Source organism: Canis lupus, chromosome X, assembly GCF_048164855.1.
Source record: "Canis lupus baileyi chromosome X, mCanLup2.hap1, whole genome shotgun sequence".
NCBI classification, from domain to species: Eukaryota; Metazoa; Chordata; class Mammalia; order Carnivora; family Canidae; genus Canis; species Canis lupus.
The window spans coordinates 116992888-117008532 of NC_132876.1; positions in this window are offsets into that span (position 1 = coordinate 116992888).

Below are 15645 nucleotides of genomic sequence, written 5' to 3' on the forward strand. Positions count from 1 at the left end.
GACTCGATCCTGGGTCTCCAGGATCAGGCCCTGGGCTGAAGGCAGTGCTAAACCGCTGAGCCACCTGGGCTGCCCAGTCTTCTGCCTTTTTGTTCTCATTGTGTTCATCCATTTTTCTCTTGAGTTTGGAGAGCACTTTTATGACCATTACTTTGAATTCTTTATCAGGTGGATTACTTATCTCCATATCATTAAGGTATCTGAGGTTTTGTTTTGTTCATTCTTTTGGAACACATTTCTGTTTCCTCATTTTGTTTGACTCTCTTTGTATGTATTAAGTGAAACAGGTACCTATCTCAGTCTTAAGGAGTGGTCTTGTTTAGGTGACATTCTTTCTCATTCAACCTTGTCCTAGCTCTTGGTTGTCCTTCAAACCTTTGTGATTATCTGAATCATCTGATTTATTCTTGATAGGTCCCCACCATTGAGGATGTACCAAGACCTATCAATGATTCCAAGGGAGGAATCCAATTTAGGAATCTCAATTTCTGGCTAATTAAAAGATCCTCAGGCAGCAGCTTTTAAAGTATGCAAATATATTAAAAAAATAAAGTATGCAAATATATGTAGTCCTGTGGGGTCAAAACTGTAATCCCTGCTGGCCTCCGGTCCAGGAGATCTTGAGGTGACAGTTGCAAAAGTCGGGGCTCCAAATGAGTGTATAAGCTACTTTCTGGGAAGTCTCTTTGAGCTGTAATGAGGCCAAGGGGATACATAGAGATGGTGTCTCCTTGCTTACATTCCCTGAGAGCTCCTCCTTAGCCTAAGCCTATCCCTCAGGCTGAAGCTCCAGGCTTAGTAGGCATTTTTCACAGGAAGACTGGGGTTGTGTTTCAGTCTGCTGTTTGTGTAGTGCTCTGAGAGTGGTGAACTGCCAAGAAGTATCTTTCTGATTTTTACAGTCGCATGGAGCTTGAAAGACTAGCCCTTTTGGACACCAGGGCCAAGTGTTGAAGAGGTGTCCCCAGTGTGGATTGTGTGCTTTCTGGCTTTAGCAAAGCAGCTGAAGAGTGTTGGGGGCCTGACATCCTTGACAGCTTCAGAAAGGCTGGGGGGAAATGTCTTCACTGTGTACACCTGTAGGCTTCAGTAGTGTAGTGGGTGAGTGACTTGCCTCTGCATTTGTTGGCTCTAAGCTGGGAGTGCGAGAATGCTGTCACTACTTGCTAGCCCTAACCAGGAGGTGTGGGAGTGCTACAATCACTGGTACTTTCTGGCCTTAGCAAGTGCTGTGATGCTTACCCCTTCCTGTCCCAACAAGGTGGCGTTAAGAGTGATGCATCCAAGCTCATCCACCTGTGCTAGTAGGCTATGTGGGAGTACATAGCATCTGTCAGTGTCTTCATCTCAGGAAAGTGTTTCACCTGCCTTCTACCCCACCAACCAATGCCCTCAGATTAGCAAATGAGTCTCCCCTACATAGAGTCTTGGTGATTTACAAACTGCTGTGGTTTTACTAAGTCTCAGGTCAATTGAAACTATATATGTGCCCTCCAAGAGGGGAATCTCAGTTTTCTTTTTCTTTTTTTTTTGAATCTCAGTTTTCTATACCACTTGGGGACCCCTGGACATCTGCCTTATTGGTTTTCCAAGGCAGACATTCTGGGGCTTGTCTTTCTGGTGCAGATCCCAGGGTTGGGGGGTGCAATGTGGGGTACCATCCCCTCTCTTCCAGGGGAAGTGCCTATGTGGTGGGATCTCTCCCTATTGTGTGTTGCTGTGCTAGAAGTGTTTGTGTGTGTGTGTGTGTGTGTATGTGCGTGAGACTGTGATACTACTTCTCCTGCCTGTCTCAATGTAGTTCTTTTATCCTTTTCTGTGGTGAACAGTTCATCTAGTTCTCAGATATTGTTCCAGAGGAAAATGATCCATATGTAGCTGTAGATTTGGTCTGTCCATGGGAGGAGGTGAGTTCAGGATCTTTCTGTGCTGCCATCTTGGACCCCAGATGCGTTATACTTTTACTGCTACTATAGATTGAATGTTTGTGTTCCTCCAAAAGTCATATATTGAAAACCTAATACCACTGTGGGATCTTTGTGAGGCAATTAAGTTATGAGGGCAGAGCCCTCAGGAGTGGAATTAATGCCTTATGAAAGAGACTCCAGAGAGTTACGTGGAGCCTCTTCCACCATGTAAGGATACAATGAGAAGTATCTGACCCAGAATCCAACCATACTGGTGTCCTGATCTTGGACTTCCAGCCCCCAGAATCTTGAGAAACAAATTTCTATTGTTTTTAAGCTACCCAGCTTATGGTATTTCATTATAGCAGCCCAAATGGACTAAGACAGTTGTTTAATAATATATCATGTAACTTGTTACATATATGAACATACAGAGCTGCATCTTTTTTTTTTGGTGGATGTAGACTATGCCTACATATGGATATACCATAATTAACCAGCCTTCTTGTATCAGTCAGAATTTCATACACAAAGGAGAAATTCACCCTATTTCTGGCAGAAATGAAGTTCACTAAAGGGATTTAGGTGATAATGAAGTAATTGAAAGGGACAAAGGGTGTGACAGTCATGGTGTTGCCACTGGAATGCTGATTTCAGAGTTCCACAAGCATAGCCATGGTACAGAGTTCCAGAAGCTGCTATTGCCACAGCCACAAGTGTCATGACGCTGAGGGAGTATACCCTGGCATATGGAGGCCAGTAGCCCTTACACTCCTCTCTGACTGTAGCCTGTGCAGTGTCAGAGGGATGGCCCTTGTCTCACTTATACTTGGACACTTTCCAGCTCGGATTCATTTTCTTGTTGTCTGAGAGCAACTCATAGCAGGACCTAAATAAAATAGGAAGGGGATTAGAAATGGGTACTGAAGGCTGATGGGTCAACACTGTCCACTGTTTTGGCTGTTCAGCATGCATACCCAGCCTTCCATCTATCCCTAAACAGCAGCAACATGGTCATGCCTTATATAATTATACCTTAGACATGTGAAAATACATTCATCCTTTCACTGTAAAACAGAGAACCAATTTCATCAGTTGCAGAATCCATCTTTGGATAATTTTTTTTATTTTTTATTTTATTTATTTATGATAGGCACACAATGAGAGAGAGAGAGAGGCAGAGACACAGGCAGAGGGAGAAGCAGGCTCCATGCACCGGGAGCCCGACGTGGGACTCGATCCCGGGTCTCCAGGATCGTGCCCTGGGCCAAAGGCAGGTGCCAAACCGCTGCGCCACCCAGGGATCCCAATCTCTGGATAATTTTAATACTCTCTTAGAATGAGTCATATTGGAACTTTTATATTGTATAACTCAGGGACTAAATGATAAAAATAGCCGCTATTTACATGTTTTGGTATATGATTAGAAAGGAGGAAGTAGAAAAGGAATTTGGCTAATATATAAAGGTATATCCATAAAATGGCAAAGAAAAACAGATATGTAGCTATTCCTCAATTGACAACCAGTCATGATGTTGTACTTGGTATTTACAAATGTTTTTCTTCATTTGGCATTTCATGTTCCTTTTGCCTTTGAATAGTATTTCAGCTGGGTAGGGTGATTTATATAGTGGGGTGATATAGGCCAATATAGTAATGGAGCTGTTAACTGCTTCAAAAACCAAACTGGTGAGATGTCTAATCCCAGTTCTCTGTCTCGGTACTGGATACTGTTGTAGTCAGAGTTACATGCAGAAAAAAACAAAACAAAACACAAAAGAAAACAACCCACAAAACCCAACACATTAGGTATTTCAAGTAGAAAGAAATTTACTATAGAAAATTAGGTGCTTGAAAACTCATTGGAAGCAAGGCAGGAGTTACATTCAAGGGTAATCACTGAGTAATTGTTTAAAGGTCACACCATAGTTGCTATTATTACAAAGTTAGGAAGTTGCTCCTGCTGCTGTCACTACTGCCACCACAATTGAACCTCTTACTCTTGGAGCTCGTGAGTAGACCCTGGAATGTAGCAGAGTCCAGCTACTACAAATTCTTATGTCTTTTCAGACTTTTCAGGCTCCAAAGCACCAGGAAGATGTCTCATTTTTATTTTAAAATTCATACACAAACAGGTCATTGATGAAATCTAAATCATGTCACAAATCCTAGCTGCATGGGAGCCTGGTAAGGACAGTTTTTAGTGTTTTTAAAGCCCTGTGGACGCAAAGTAGGAACAAAGAAAGGGGTGGGAAAGTTCTGTGCTAGCATAGGTAGGATGGCAGACATTTATGTTTCTTACTGTTTTATATTTATTATACCCAATTTCACAGGGAATATCTTTGTGCATATACCTTTCCCACATACGCAAGAATGTAAGTAGGATAAATTCTTAGAGATTGTGTTGTTGGTTTAAGAAATACTTGCATTGAAAAAATTTTAATATGTCACCAAATCACTAGGTCTTATACACAGTGTGATTTCTGGACCAGCAGTGTTGGCCTCATCTGGGAGCTGGTTAGAAATATAAAATCTCAGATAGAACTAGAGGGTATTATGATAAGTGAAATAAGTCAATCAAGAAAAAGACAACTATCATATTTTACTCATATGTGGAATTTAAGAAACAAAACAGAGGAGTATAGGGAAGAGAGGGGAAAAATAAAACAAGATGAAGTCAGAGAGGGTGACAAATCATAAGAGACTATTTTTAAAAAGATTTTATTTATTCATGTAAAACACAGAGAGAGAGGCAGAGACATAGGCAGAGGGAGAAGTAGACTCCCTGTGGGGAGCCCGGTTTGGGACTCCATCCCAGGACACTGGGATCACAATCTGAGCCAAAGGCAGACATTCAACCACTGAGCCACCCAGGCGCCCCTCATAAGAGAGTCTTAACTATGGGGAACAAACTAAGAGTTGCTGGAGGGGAGGTGGTGGGGATGGGGTAACTGGGTGATGGCATGAAGGAGGACATGTGATATAATGAGCACTAGATGTTATATGCAACTGATAAATCACTGAACTCTACTTCTGAAACTAATAATACACTATATGTTAACTGAATTTTAAAAAAAGAAATAAAAAATCCCGGGCCTAAGCCACTGAACCATAATCTGCATTTTCACAAGATTCCCAAGTGATTTGTGTGCACATTTCAGTTTGATAACCCTGGGCTGGAGGTTGTATATCTTGCATTCCCAGTAATGGCATATGTATGGTATTCTTTCTGTACCTTCACCAAGATTGTACTCTGTCTTTTTGATATTTTACAATTTAATATTTGAAAATATATTTCTTTATTATGAAACTGAGCATCTTTTCAGATATTAGAATGGTTTTATATCAATTTCTGTGAACTTTTCATATCTATTGAATTATTGGTTTTACAACTTAATGTGTTTAATACTGAGAAAATCAGCCCTTTGTCTTTGATGTGAGTTGCAAATAATCCTTACATTTTGTCATTTGCCTTGTGATTTTGCTCATGGTTTAATTTCCACACGGAATACATGAACATCTTCCTATGTGGTTGAATTTGTTGTCTTTTCTTACATGGGTTGGAGATTTTTATCTTACGTTTAGAAAGACCTTTATCACCTTGATATTGTTTTTAAAGTTCTCTCATGTTTTCTTTTGTGATGATCAAAGCTTTGATCCATCAGAATGTGTTTTGGTGAGGGGTGTGAAGAACGGATCCAATTGAATAGTTATCCTAGATGACTATACACCAAGGGTTCCTAACCTGACACTCATCGATGCTTATAGAGCCTTTAAACCTCTGATATTGCATGCAAAATTATATATGAATTTTGATTTTTATGAAGCAAAGATCTGTAGGGTCCATTAACTTCCCAAAGAAGATTAAGAGTCATTTCCCTGTGCAGTGTTCTGTCATCCAGTATGACTTCACTTGCTTTCTGTATCTGTAGTACTCCTAAGTGTTCAGTCAGACTGTTCTCTTGATCTCCAGGTTTGTGCATACCAGAGTGGATGGACCCAATGTAAACAAAGGATTCTGGTAAGAGAGAGGCAATAAGGGCAAAGGAGATGGAATGACAGAAGCAGAGGTTGGAGTAATGCAGTTTGAAGATGGAAGAAGGGACCAGCCAAGGAATGCCGATGGCTTCTAGAAGCTGGGAGAAGCCAAGAAGTTAGTTCTCCTCTGGACCTAGACAAGGAATTAGCCTTGTCAAAGGGACTCTGATTTTAGCCCCTTAAGACTCACTTAGGACTTTGACTTCCAGAACTGTAAGAGAATACCTTTGTTTTATTTTAAGCCACTAAGTTTTTGTTGTTTTGTTATAGTAGCAATAGGAAACAAATACATGATATACCATGGAGAAGGCGGCTACTGTGTAGTTCCAGGAATTTAACAAATTTACTGGTCTTGTAACTGTTGGTATCACAGGTCCAGACAATACAGTATCCAAGCCCATCTTATTTTTTTTTCCAAGCCCATCTTAATAGAATATATTTTATAAAGTTTTATGAAGTTAAAAAAAAAAAAGCCTGACTGGCTCAGTTGGAAGAGCACAGGACTCTTGATCTCAGGGTTGTGAGTTGAAGCCCCATGTTAGGTGTAGAGATTACTACTACTAATAATAATAATAAATAAAAATTAAAAAGTTTAAAAGAATAAAAACCATGTATTTGCCGACCAATCTCTTTTATTACCTTAAAACTGCATCTTATTACAAGTGACTAGAGCATTATTGAAAGAGATGGAAGAAACAAGCCTGCCAATAGAATCTTGGTGGGAAAAATTGAAACGTTTTGTTCTTTTCTAATCTAGAATATGAGGATGAATGCTATGTCCAGGAGGATGTAAGAGTACCATAGTGGAAGAAGGTACATAGGGGGCAACAAGAAGAGGCTGAGTAGCTAGTCAACCTGGTGTTGCAAAAGGACATAGCATAGTGTCCAACTAGGTGATTGCCTTTCCATAATTATAGAGCTGAACAGCAGTACTTCCTAAAAGTTATTGCACATAGAAATCAGCTGGGGATCGTAGAGCCCCTGGATCTGCATTTCTAACAAATTCATAGATGTTACTGCCATTGCTGGTCCAAGGGCCACATTTTTTTAAAGTTTTTTTTTTGTATATTTTTTTTATTGGAGTTCGATTTGCCAACATAGAGTATAACACCCAGTGCTCATCCCATCAAGTGCCCCCCTCAGTGCCCGTCACCCAGTCACCCCATCCTCCCTCCCCCTCCCCTTCCACTACCCCTTGTTCGTTTCCCAGAGTTAGGAGTCTCTCATGTTCTGTCACCCTCACCGATATTTCCCACTCATTTTCTCTCCTTTCCCCTTTATTCCCTTTCACTATTTTTTATATTTCCCAAATGAATGAGACCAAGGGCCACATTTTGAGTAGTGGTGGTAGAGAGTTATTTAATGGGAATTAAAACCTGTATGTCAGGCATGAGACTCTGTGCTTTTCCTCTGTGTTGTAGAGGAGAGAGACTGGAGTAGGAGCCAGAACACCCAAGTTCAAATTTGAATCTGCCACCTATTTTGTGACCTCAGTCTTTTGAGGCCTGTTTCTCTTATTTGTTGAATAGGAACAAAAGCACATACCTTGTAGGATGTTCATGAGGACTAAATAGTTATCGTGTGTGTGGCATTTGGTAAGGGCTCAATAATTGTTAGTTAACTCTGAACGAGCCACAATTGCTAGTATTCCAAGAAGACTCAAGTTCTGGCTACATACCACCAAACTATCTAGAAGAAAAATTTTATCAGCCTTCCAGATGGCTGTCGACATGATGCCAAGCATCCAAATGTTTGGACTGCATTCAAAACATATTCGACAAGCATCTTTCTCCCTTTCGGATGGGTGTTTTGGCCTCAAGAAGACCGAGTGAGGGGGTTTTATGTAGAAAGATGTTATCTATCTAACTTCACTGGCTCTTTTGTATACTTTGGAGCAGCTTACAGACACATTGGAAAACAGTAATGCATACAACATGGATAATCTCAATTTTCAGAAAGCCTTTGATACTGTTCCATCTAATGGGCTGCTTAAACCCAAGACAGCAGGGATTCTTGATGGAACCCTGGGAAAAAGGAGAAACTGGCTAGAGAACAAAACAAAAAGTTTAGAATGAGACAGAATGGAAAATAGAAGATGGGGTTACATTCAAAGAGCAGGGGAAAAGGTCCAGATGTTACCATTGTGATTGTGACATAGGTTGGTGTGCAAGTATGAGCCTATAGGAGACATGGCAATGGGGACTGTAACTCTGCCGTACATTAGTATCCAGCTTGACGGCATAACCTTATATGACAATCTCTTAACATTGGAAGGGCTGTGTGTTAGTTAGGTAGAAAGACTGTTAAGGACACTCAAAATGATATGAAACCAGTTCTGATTTAAGAATAAAAATATCCAGCTACAGCATAAGACTTTAAGTAGAATTTTTAATATTTCCAATTATATTTATTGCAACTCTAGGGAAATAAGAAATACATATTCCTTTAAAGCAGCAGTTCTCAGGGGACCTGGGTGGCTCAGTGGGTTAAGCCTCTACCTTTGGCTCAGGTCACAGGACAAGCAAAAATGTCCTGGGATTAAGCCCTGCGTCAGGCTCCACACTCAGCGGAGAGTCTGCTTTTCCCTCTGCTCCTCCCCCACTGGTTCTCTCTCTTTTTCACATAAATAAATAAAATCTTAAAAAAAATAAAGCAGCAATTCTCAACTGGGGACAATTTTTTTTGGCCTCCTAGGGGATATTTGGTGATGTTTGGAGAACTTTTTGGTTGTCACATCTTGGGGGAGGGGGTGTGGTGCAACTGGCATCTAATGGGAAAAAACCAAGGATGCTGCTAAATGTCCTACAGTACATAGGACATCCCATTAATAGAGTTTGGCAGCCCCAGATGTCAACACTGCCAAAGTTGAGAAACTGTTCTAAATCATTGTACCCTGAAGTGTGAACAGGAGGGAAAACTTCATAAGGTAAGAATGTTCTATAGAAAGCATTTGTCTGAAAAATAACTATCATTTGTGCAATGAACTATTCATTATCACTAAACCATAATATGGCAATCTAAACTAGAAACAGGAGGGGATCCCTGGGTGGCTCAGCGGTTTAGCGCCTGCCTTTGGCCCAGGGCGCCATCCTGGAGTCCCGGGATCGAGTCCTGTGACGGGCTCCTGGCATGGAGCCTGCTTCTCCCTCCTCCTGTGTCTCTGACTCTCTATCTCTCTATGTCTATCATAAATAAATAAATAAATCTTAAAAAAAATAAACTAGAAACAGGAGCAAGGAGAAGAGGCAGGAGAACGACAGAACTTTGAGCAGAAAATGAGAACAGAGGACCAAGACATTCAACCTCTGCTGTGAACTTTGTGTCTCCCTCAACCACCTTTCCTCATAGGTCTTCTGCTAAATTCACTTCAAATGAGTTGGCCTGAAGTTTGCTATATAACAGGATCCATAAAAAAAAAATCTGTTCTAGTCTGGCACCCAGATGTTTGAGTCTGTATATGCCAGCTAGTGAGTTTTCAGACATCATTTTCTTTTAGAGAAAAGAAAGTAGGTCCAATGAGAGAATGAGGGATGGTAGCAGGAATAAAGAAAAAATTCCAAAACTTTAAAAAATGTATGAAATTTCTTATCTTCCTGAAAGATAAATCCTAGAAGAAAGTAATACTTCTAACTAGATTTTCCTAGAGGTACATTAAAAATTAAAGGGCTAGCTTTTGATAACTACATTCTAGGAAGTTATGGTGTACATGGTATAGTTTCAGGGGTTCTGGAGAGACCCCCAGGTCCTGTTGTCCACCCTACCACTAGTCATTTCACAGTAATAGCTATTTTCTTCAGAAGTTTTGCCTCTTATTGTGGCACAAACTTCCTGTTCAAGATTCCTTTTTTTGTTTTGTTTTGTTTTAAAGATTTTTTTTATTTTTTTATTTTTATTTATTTATTTTTTTAATTTTTATTTATTTATGATAGTCACACACAGGGAGAGAGAGAGAGGCAGAGACATAGGCAGAGGGAGAAGCAGGCTCCATGCACCGGGAGCCTGACGTGGGATTCGATCCCAGGTCTCCAGGATCGTGCCCTGGGCCAAAGGCAGGCGCTAAACCGCTGCGCCACCCAGGGATCCCAAAGATTTTTTTTTAATTTGAGAGAGAGAGAGCACAAATGGGGGAAAGGGGCAGAGGGGGAGAGGGAGATGCAGGGATCCCAATGCAGGGCTTGATCTCAGGACTCCAGGATCATGGCCTGAGCTGAAGGCAGACATTTAACCCACTGAGCCACCCAAGACCCTTCTTAAGCAACTTACTCAGCTAACTCTATTTATTAGTTTACATGGAAGATGAACCAGAATGGAACATGGCTTAGAAAGTGAAGAATCCCAAGTAGAAAATAAATCTGGCTGAAAATAGATAGCAGCGAAAGCTGCCTTAATTTGCATTTTCCTCAAAATTGAGCCTTGTTTGTAGGAAGGCAGGGCCCTGAGTCATTCAGAATTCCCTCTAATTTAATGGAAAGCAGAACATACATGTGACAGGTCCTTGGCTATCAAAATGGCACTTATTGACCTGTGGCCAATTCCACTCAGGAGATTGTAATATACAGGCCAGGAACCTGGTCTGGTCTCCTAAAATGAAGGGATTCATCAGAAAATTGATGAGTTATATTGAGTAGTATCATGCCAGAGCCAGGGACCCGCAAAGCAACTTGAACAGGACTCTGTAACTAAGCTCGTTTATGTGCACAAATATTCACACAGATGGTTTTGAGTTTCAACACCATTGTCAACATTCTTAGTTGGATGGTTTACGAAGATTAATTGATAGAACTCTGTTAATTAATCAAGTTTCTTTTTTTTTTAAATATTTTATTTATTTATTTAGGATAGTCACAGAGAGAGAGAGAGAGAGAGGCAGAGACACAGGCAGAGGGAGAAGCAGGCTCCATGCACCGGGAGCCTGACGTGGGATTCGATCCCGGGTCTCCAGGATCGCGCCCTGGGCCAAAGGCAGGCGCCAAACCGCTGCGCCACCGAGGGATCCCAATCAAGTTTCTTTTTGAATTAGTTTGTGAGATGTGTGTGTGTGCATGTTACATACATACACATGCTACATATGTTAACTGATGGGTCTGAGTGCTATTTTCATCCCTTTGTTCATATTCTATCTTAAAGTTTGTGAAGGTATTAATGAATTTAAAGGTCTGTATTTGATATCAGGTAGAGCCAGGTATACCTTTTTTTCAGTCCTTACCTGTAGATCCCAGCTTATCATTGAAAAATCTGTATCTTTGTTCATAAACGGAAAAGAGCAAGAAGGCAATGGTGAATCATTGCCACTATTTACCCTTAACTGATCCCTTGGTGATAAGGGTTAGTAAAAGCATCTCTGTACACAAAGAAGAGGACATTTTATATGTATCTAACATACCAGAAATGGTTCTCAGAGGAGATAGATGGTCAATGTGAGTTTCTTACATTGAGTAGCCAATAGTTTATCTCAGTGCTAGTCTCTCTTGTAACTGCTGCATGTAGTTTTATCAAAATGGTAGAAGTGAGATTGTGGTGTCCTAAGTATAATGACAGGTCCTCACTGGCTTTCCAAATACCAGTGATTTGTTCAGAAATCTATTTTGCATATGCATATGCTTTGGGGCCACTTTCAATGACCTCTAAGGCTCTATTGCAAATGCTTAATGGGGTAATGAGTAACATTGATGATGTGGAAACATCACGAATAGAAGCTGCTCAGTTTGCATCTATGATTGTCCTATTACATTTCGGTCATACATCGTCATCACCATAAAGCATCATAATAGTTTCGTTATGTGAAGACAATAATTAACTTTCTACATATAAGGGATTGACTCGTGATTTAGAGCCAACGATTCAAAGGAAATATAGAATATAGAAAAAAACACGCAAGAATGAGGAAAGGGGGGCATCTGGGTGGCTCAGTCAGTTAAGCATCCTGCTCAGTTGGGAGCCTGCTTCTTCTCCCTCTGCCCTTTCCTCTCCCCCGCCCCCTGCCACCTTGTGCTTGCTCTCTCTCTCAAATAAATAAATAAAATCTTTTTAAAGAAAAGAATGAGGAAAGGAGAATTATAGATTTAAATCAGCTTAATAAGGAAGATTGAACTTTTTTTGAAGATTAAATATTTTATGCTTTTTTACCTACAATAATAATTTTGTAAATGTGCTATTAGCCTGAACCCTTATAAAATTTTTTGAAATTCACTTATTTAGTTTAATGTAATACCCTCCAGTTCAATGAGAGAAAGACAACTATGTGATTTCACTCATATGTGGAACTTAAGAAACAAAACAGGATCATAGGGGAAGGAGGGATAAAAATCAGATGAAATGAGAGAGGGAGACAGACCATAAGAGACTCTTAACTATGGGGAACAAACTGAGGGGAGGGGGTGAGGTGATGGGTACCTGGGTGATGCGTATCAAGGAGGGTGCTTGATATAATGAGCACTGGGTGTTATTTAAGACTGATGAGGGGATCCCTGGGTGGCTCAGCAGTTTAGTGCCTGCCTTTGGCCCAGGGTGTGATCCTGGAGTCCTGGGATCGGGTCCCATGTTGGGCTCCCTGCATGGAGCCTGCTTCTCCCTCTGCCTGTGTCTCTGCCTCTCTCTCTCTCTCTCATGAATAAATAAATAAATATTAAAGACTGATGAATCATTAAACTCTGCCTTTGAAACTAGTAATACACTATGTGTTAGTTAACTGAATTTAAATAAAATTAAATTAAAAAACTTTTTGAAGTTGATGCATATGTTTCATGCAGTAAAATATCGGGGACTTACACGTGGATCATCCTCTAACATAGTGTACTTTAGATAAAATCAAATTTGGTGCATCAGTATTACCAAGCAACTACCATGTATGAAATTCTGACGTTAGAGGGCACAAAGGTGCCTAAGGAAGAGCCTCTACCCTCAAGAAAACTACATTAATAATGATGGCAAGAAGACATAGGCTTGAATAAGTTAGAAGGCAAAAAATGTTTTACTTATACGCCAGGACATTAATGGAAGATATGTCATCAGTGACAGGTACAGTGAATGCTGCTGTGCTAGGCAGAACAATGCCACCCCAAAGATGTCTGCATCCTAATCCCTGGAACCTGTGAATATGGTGTCTTGCATGGCAAACCACCCTTGGTGAGTGTGGTTAAGTCTCTTGAGATGGAGAGATTATCTTGGATTATCTGGATGGCTCCAATGTTGTCACAAGGTTTTTTTTTTTTTTTTTGGATTTGTTTATTTGAGAGAGTGAGCGTGCATGTGGACAGGAAGGGGGGAGAGGGAGAGGGAGAATCTCAAGCAGACTCCCTGCTGAGCACAGAGTCAGATGCAGGGCTGGATCTCAAGACCCTGAGATCATGACCCAAGCGGAAACCAAGACTCAGATGCTTAACTGACTGAGCCACCCAGGTGCTCCACAAGAATCTTTCTAAAATGGAGGCAGGAGAATCAGAGGCAGAAAAGGAGATAGGAGAAGAGAAGCTGATCAGAGTAAGGCAGGGCCACAAACCAAGGAACTCGGTTGGCTTCTAGAACCTGGAAGAAGCAAACAAATTCTCCCCTGAGCCTCCAGAAAGAAGGAGGGCAGTCCTGCTGACCCATTTTGGACTTCTGATCTCCACACTATAAGATAAGTTTGTGTTACATCACTGAATTTGTGATAGCAGTCATGGGAAACTAATGCAGTTGCTGTTATAATTCAACTCATTTCAGTGGGCCCCAAAGTTCACAGCTGTCAAAGGGGGAAATTAGACTAAATCTATTTTGCCACCCTGAATCATACCCTTCACTAATGAAATATCTAAATATACTGTCTTCAGAGAAGACTGGAACAGAGGAAAAGTAGCAGAAGTGCAGAGGGGATGAGATGGGGATGCTGCTCAGTTTATCCCTCTGGGCCTCTACTGGAGCAAGGATGGTGAATGATTTTCAGGTCTTCTCCAGTTTTAACTCTGTATGTCTGTATGAGGAGAAGTGAAGCCAAGGAGAATTGTTGCCAAGTCTACCAAAGCCATTGATTCTACCAAAGCTGGTTTGATTGGTTTGATTCTCAATAATGAGTAAAAGTTTTTACTGGTTTCAGTTTTATCCAAACTGATGTCCCTATTTTCGGCTAAAACTAGGTCTCATGGCATAGATATTTTTTCTAATCATCATTCTATGAAAATGTAGTTGATTTTTTTCTTTTTTTGCAAAGGAATGATCTCAATTTATAGAAGACATTGGCATTGAGGTGGGAGTGGACATGTAGGATCAAAGTAGAGGTGCTAATCTAAAAACAATGGCACAGTGAGGACAGCAAGTTCCTCCCTGTGAATTCAGCATCTTTTTTGTTGTTGTTGTTGTTGAAATCCACAAGAACAAGATAGAGTGGTTATTATCCCAAGCTCCATGAAAAGAAAAGAAATAGGAAAGTCCCTTAAGAGTGGGAAACCACTTGATGTTCAAAGAAATCTGTTTTTTTTTTAATTGCTGTCCCAGGAATGGCTAAGTGACATGGGCTTCTCATTTCTTAGAGGTCCCAGGAGGCTCTAACTTCAAGACAAAATGATAACAAAAAGAACTCTATGCACATATGCAATGCCAGATATCCTAGTGGTGTTGGAAGATCCAAATGGAATACCTCCATAATGACACAGGGACAGTTTTCACCAGGAAAACTGGCTAAGAGGGGGATTCTGTGAGATGACAGGGAAAGTAAAAATAACACAAGATGCTCCCCCCTCCTCTGCAAAGAGAGAAATTCAAACAAAAATGATTTATATAGGAACTTTATGAAAGAGAAGAATACCATTTCAAGAACTGAAGTGAGGTAATCCAAGGTGCCACCTTAGTTCCTAAATCAATTCCACACTAGCTGAGATTTTTCATGTGCTTGCCAGTTACAGTAATGGTAACTGCTAACAAAAAACCAGTCCCTGTTGTAAGTGTCCCCTGCGTTAGTGGTCACAGTCTTCCTGTGGAAGGTAGATCGACAGATGAGAGGCTTAAGCTATTTGCTCAAGATCTCCATGATCAACCCTAAATCTGTCTTCTGTCTGGTTCCAAAGTCCATGTTTTCAAGCCCCCCCCGCCACCGTATAAAAATTTACACATGCCTACAAGAGTATTTCCTGGAAATATCTCTGCCATTATCCCTACAATTATTGCCACCTCTCCTCTCCATCCTTACAGCTGTAATTTCTATTAATTGTGTGTTAGAGCTCACCATTTCATCTGTTCTGTTTTCCTTTAAAGATCTTATGTATTTATTTGAGAGAGTGTGAGTGAGTGAGAGCACAAGCAGGGGGAGCTGCAGAGGGAGAGGGAGAAGCAGACTCCCCACTGAGCAGGAAGTCTGACACAGGGCTTGATCCCAGGACCCTGGGATTATGACTTGAGCTAGGGGCAGATGCTTAACCAGCTGAGCCAGCCAGGCACTCCTCGTCTGTTCTGTTTCTTATCTCTTATTGAGCAATTGTGCATATCTTTGCCCTTCTGCAGTGTGATTTGGTCTTTTCTTTAGATCTTGCTTCTGATTTACAACTCTCTGTTCAGCTGTGTCTATTGTTCAGCTCATTTACTGAATCCTTTATTTTTAATGATCAAATGAGATTCATCTATCCTTGATATTTCTCATGGCATTTGATTTCCTCACATGCTTTGTAAATTTTGTCTGTGAGCTCATCTTTAGAAAAAATGATCTCCTATAGGGATCCTTTACTCAGCTTAT